The 6,000-nt window shown below is 41.8% G+C and overlaps 1 long non-coding RNA gene across 1 annotated transcript in view; it reads left to right on the forward strand.

Moving 5' to 3' along the window:
• LOC105610334 (uncharacterized) overlaps positions 1–5,318 on the forward strand; it is a 35,589-nt gene extending 30,271 nt beyond the window's left edge. The window contains exon 4 of the long non-coding RNA XR_003591134.2: positions 5,103–5,318. This is a non-coding gene — a long non-coding RNA (uncharacterized LOC105610334). The remainder of the gene's footprint in view (positions 1–5,102) is intronic.
• The last annotated feature ends 682 nt before the right edge of the window (positions 5,319–6,000 follow it).

Here is a 6,000-nt window from a genome sequence, read left to right on the forward strand (position 1 = left end):
TCTGACTCTTTGCGACCCCATGGACTGCAGCATGCCAGGCTTCCCTGTCCACCACCAACTCCCAAAGCCTGCTCAAACTCATGTCCAATGCGTCAGTGATGCCATCCAACCATCTCATCCTGTGCTGTACCCTTCTCCTCCTGCCTTCCATCTTTCCCAGCATCAGAGTCTTTTTCAATGAGTCAGTTCTTCGCATCAGGTGGCCAAAATATTGGAGCTTCAGCTTCAGTGTCAGTCCTTCCAATGAATATTCGGGACTGATTTCCTTTAGGATTCACAGGTTGGATCTCCTTGTAGTCCAAGGGACTCCCAAGAGTCTTCTCCAACACCACAGTTCAAAAGCATCAATTCTTCACTGCTCAGCTTTCTTTATAGTCCAACTCTCACATCCATACATGACTACTGGGAAAACCATAGCCTTGACTAGACAGACCTTTGGTAGTAAAGCAATGTTTCTGCTTTTTTATGGTGTCTAGGTTGGTGATAACTTTTCTTCCAAGGAGCAAGTGTCTTTTAATTTCCTGTCTGCAGTCACCATCTGCAGTGATTTTGGAGCCCCCAAAAATAGTCTGTCACTATTTCCGTTGTTTCCCCATCTATTTGCCATGAAGTGATGGGACCAAATGCCATGACCTTAGTTTTCTGAATGTTGAGTTTTAAGCCAATTATTTCACTCTCCTCTTTCACTTTCATCAAGAGGCTCTTTAGTTCTTCTTCGCTTTCAGCCATAAGGGTGGTGTCATCTGTATATCCGAGGTGATTGATATTTCTCCCGGCAATCTTGATTCCAGCTTGTGCTTCATCCAGCCTGGCATTTTGCAGAATGTACTCTGCATATAAGTTAAATAAGCAGGGTGACAATGTACAGCCTTGATGTACTCCTTTTCCTATTTGGAACCAGTCTGTTCCATGTTCAGTTCTAACTGTTGTGTCTTGACCTGCATACAGATTTCTCAGGAGGCAGGTCAGGTAGTCTGGTGTTCTCATCTCTTGAAGAATTTTCCACAGTTTGTTGTGATTCACACAGTCAGAGGCTTTGGCATAGTCAATAAAGCAAAAGTAGATGTTTTTCTGGAACTCTCTTGCTTTTTCCATGATCCAGCAGATGTTGGCAATTTGATCTCTGGTTCCTCTTTCTCTAAATCCAGCTTGAACATCTAGAAGTTCATGTTTCAGGTACTGTTGAAGCCTGGCTTGGAGAATTTTGAGCATTACTTTGCTAGCATGTGAGATGAGTGCAATTGTGCAGTAATTTGAGCATTCTTTGGCATTGTCTTTCTTTGGGATTGGAATGAAAACTGACCTTTTCCAGTCCTGTGGCCACTGCTGAGTTTTCCAAATTTTCTGGCATATTGAGTGCAGCACTTTCACAGCATCATCTTTTAGGATTTGAAATAGCTCAACTGGAATTCCATCACCTCCACTAGCTTTGTTCATAGTGATGCTTCCTAAGGCCCTCTTGACTTTGCATTCCAGGATATCTACTCTAGATGAATGATCACACCACCTAGTGATCACTAAGCAGTGATCATGGTTATCTGGATCCCGAAGATCTTTTTTGTATAGTTCTGTGTATTGTTACCACCTTTTCTTAATATCTTCTTCTTCTGTTGGGTCCATATCATTTGTGTCCTTAATTGTGCTCACCTTTGCATGAAATGTTCCCTTGGTATCTCTAATTTTCTTCTCACTTAGCATCATGTTTTCAATGTTCATCCATGTTAGGGTATGTATCATACTATGTAGTGTTTTTATTGTCAAATAATATTCCATTTGTATATACGTTCCATATTTTGTTTAACATTCATCAATTGATGAATATTTGCTTCGTTTCTACTTTTTACTATCTTGAGTGATGCTGATGCAAATGTTTGTGTACATGTTTTTGTGTGAACACAGTTTCAGTGATCTTGGTTATATGCTGAAGAGTCCAATTTCTGGGTCCTATGGTAACTCCATGCTTAAGTTTTTGGGAAACTCTCAAGCTGTTTTCCAAAATGAGGGTACCATGTTACATTTCCACCAACAGCACCATCATCTGTTACCTGAGTTACTGCTTAGGCTTCTAACCCTTTTCCCTGCTTCCACACCCACCCTCAAACTGTCCCCTCTCAATACAATACCAGAGGGATTCATGGGTTTGATTTCCATTTGCCTAACAGCTAATGATGTTGAGCTTCTCCCCATGTGTTTGTTGGCCATTTGTATATCTTCTTCAGAGAAATGCCTGTTTGAATCCTTCGTCCATTTTTAAATTATCTTGTTACTGAGTTTCAATAGGATTATATTACACCTCTGATCGAATTCTCTCCAGACTACTCAGAATAAAAGCCAAACTCCTCACAGTGGCTTAGAAAACCTACAGGATCCGCTCCGTCTCTGAACACGTCTCTCTCGAATCCCCTCTCACTCATCTCGACTCTAGCGACTGGCAGCTTCTGGACGTGTGCCTCTGTGCCCTGGCACCTGCTGTTCCCCTCACCTTAATACATTCCCACATGTGATCACAGGACTCTACTTGTTCAGGCGTTTGCTTAAATATTATCTTTCAGTGAAGACTTGCCTGTTCGTCTTATTTAAAAATCATGTCTCACTTCTCTCACTACCACCACTACCCTCCCTGTCCTGGCTCCCTGGTCTACTTTCCTCCATAGCACTTGCTACTTTCTAAGTGCTATAGTTTTTGCTGATTTTTAATTTTTGCCAGGCACTCTTCACTCCTTCTTTAGAAAGTAAGTTCTGTGAGGGCAGGAGTTTAAAAAGCCCTGGGGATGCACAAGAACCCTCAGGACTTTTGGCACTTCTCTGTTTAGAAATCAATACAGCAGTAATTCAAACAATCTGTCTTATCCACTTCACATGGATTCCAGTGTAGTGTTTCCTCCACATTTACACGGGGCTGCTTCTATCACAGCACTGTGATTTCTATAAGGGCAAGTGGTGAGTTGGTTTGTTTTTGTTTTTATGAATTTTTATTGGAATATAGTTTACAATATAGTGTTGATTTTTGTTTGCTTGTAAAAATTGGAAAGTGACCATGTGTTTAAATAAGGGAAGAAATCACTGGATTCTTATCAATCAGGTCCTCATCTCTCCTTTTTTGGCTGCACTGAGCATCATGTGGGATCTTAAGTTCCCTGACTAGGGATTGAATCTGTACCCCCTGCAGCAGCAGTGTGGAGCCTTAACCACTGGACCTCCAGGGTTCTTTATGTAATTTTATTTATGCAATTTCTGCCTTCCTCTTCCCACCTAGAACATTCAACTCCTCCCAGCTACCCCTGAGACTCATTGGAACTCAGAGGGTGGTAAGAGGCCCAGGAGAATAAGCCTCATAACTTCAGCATAAATCAGACTGCTCCCCAGCAATCCCGCTTCCTTTACTGAGACTATTGCTTCATTCTTCCTCTGTCAGTAGATCTTTTTTTTTTTTTTTTTACTGATTAGTATATAATGCACAGAAAGCACACAGATCATAAGTGAACAGCTCGACTGAATCCTACAAGTTGAACACACCTGCCCAACCAGCTTTCACTGTTAGGAAAAGACCGACTGTTACCCAGCAAGTCGCATCTGGATTGATTGCATTTTCAGCTGATGTAGGAGGTCAAGACAAAAGAACAAGCAGATGGACCATAGCATCATACATGTTCACCTGAGTAACAGGATCGTGCCTTTTCAAAAATTACCTTCTGGGACTTTGCTGGTGGTCCAGCGGTTAAGAACCCACCTTGCAATGAAAGGGGGTGTGGGTTCGGTCCCTGGTCAGAAAACTTGAGATCCCACCTGCCACAAGTAAGACCCAATGCAGTCCAGTAAATAAATAAATAATGAGCTTCCAAATGTGCCTAATACTTTTGAATTTCCATAATGAGCTCATCTAATGTCTGTGCAGATATTTGATATGTGATTCATCCCAGCATTTTAGCTTTTCTCTCTTTTAATGTCTTTTTATTATTTTTTTTTAATGTGAGAGGTAATTTTGAATCTGTGTGGCCAGTCTGTCTTCAGATGCTGTAAGTGGATGGCTCCCAGGAGGAGGACAGCAAGGCGCCGTCTGAATTTACTCTAAGATAACGACACTCTCAAAATCTTGTCACCTCTTATTCTCAAGTAGCCTTTGCCTGGTTCTCCCTGCAAGAAGTAAAGCAGACAATCATCTATGGCCCAGAAGCTCTGAGAAAGCCCCAAGCTCAAAATATCCCTTCTGAATTTGCTAGTTTCTCTGCCAATTTCTGACCTTTAGCCCTAGGCTTCAATGTTGCCAAAGGCAAGTACCCCTAGAAAGGCATCATCTGAGGAGTGATACTTTAGAAATTCAACGAGTTTTACATCCCTTCCTGGTGTAATGCTCTTCTGGAGTAGGTTAGAGAGAATAAAGCTCTAAGGGAGAAAGAGTAATCAGGAGAAAGTGACACCTGTGAGAATCAGTGTGGTTTAGTGGTGAAGAGATTAAGTGTGAAGACAGATGTGGATCCAGTCCTAGCTCTGCCAGTGTGCAAGCTGTGTGAGCCACAGGCCACTGCCTTCAACTTCTCTAAGTCTTGGATTCATTACCTATGACACAAAAGCATCATTGTGCTCGTGTAATGAGAGTCTGTAAAATGGGGATAATCACAGGAACAGTATGGTGAGGAGCGAATGAAATAATACATTTGTAGGAGGCAGAATAATGTTCCGCCAAAGATGCCCACACCCTAATCCCAGAAATCTGTCATGTGCCACTGCATGTGTTGAAAGGGTCTCTGCAGTTGGTCCCGGTTAAGGATCGTGAGATGGGGAGATGGCAAAGGAGAATTAAGGTTGTGAGTCAGGGAAATTATTAAAATAACGAGATGATCTTCAGTTATCTTTGTGGGTCCACTATAATCAGAAAGATCCTTAAAAGTGAAAAAGGGTGCAGACTTCCCTGGTAGCCAGTGGTTAAGGCCCCATGCTCCCAATGCAGGGGACACAGGTTTGATCCCTGGTTGGGGAACTAAGATCCTGCACACCACACAGCATGGCAAAAAAAGAAAAGAATAAGAGGGAGGCAGACAAGAAGGTCGAAGTGATGCAAAGTGTTGGGAAGAGCACCTAATCCACCATCTCTTTCTTTACAGTGAAGGAAGGAGTGAGAGCCAAGCATTGGTGGCAGCCTCAGGAAGCTAGGAAAGGCAAGGCCATGGATGCCCCCCAGGTTTCCAGAAAGGGAAACAGCCCTGCTGACTCTTTGATTTCAGCCCTATGAGAACTGGGTCAGGTTTCCAGCCTTCATAATTGTAAGATAATAAATGTATGCTGTTTCAATAAATGTAAGATAGTAAATGTGTACTGTTTTAAAGCCACTGGATTGGTTGTAATTTGTTATACCAGCTGTAGAAAACTCACATGAACTGACAGAAAACTAATATAAAATGTAGGGCCAGGTACATAAAGAACTATCAGTAAAACAAATACATGTTGGCTATGCAGAGTAGACAGGGAAAAGAAAGACTGAATACTCTAAAATTTTCATATGTAGCAATTTTGTCCGGGGTTGATCCTGTGTATGTCATCAATAGCCTGTTCTGAAAATCACAATGAGAGTCACAGAGTTGGTTTTAGAACCTAAAGGGATTCTTCCTCTTCTTTGAGCGAGGGTTGTCATGTCATATCCCCAGTAGTCATTCTGTCTGAAAGCACTTAAAACACTGTTATTCAAAATATGTGTATGTACATTTACACATTATATATATATATATATTTATGTACACTAATATAAATGTCTGGAGCTGATGTGGCTCAGATGGTAAAAAATCTGCCTGCAATGTAGGAGCCCCACATTGAATCCTTGGGTTGGGAAGATACCCTGGAGAAGGGAATGGCTACCCACTCCAGCATTCTTGCTGTATATATTTATGTATACTCTATACCCATTTATATATTTATATACACATGAGTTTGAGCAAGCTCCAGGAGTTGGTGATGGACAGGGAGGCCTAGCATGCTGTAGTCCATGGGATCACAAAAAGTTGGACA

The sequence above is a fragment of the Ovis aries genome, chromosome 13, assembly GCF_016772045.2.
Source record: "Ovis aries strain OAR_USU_Benz2616 breed Rambouillet chromosome 13, ARS-UI_Ramb_v3.0, whole genome shotgun sequence".
NCBI classification, from domain to species: Eukaryota; Metazoa; Chordata; class Mammalia; order Artiodactyla; family Bovidae; genus Ovis; species Ovis aries.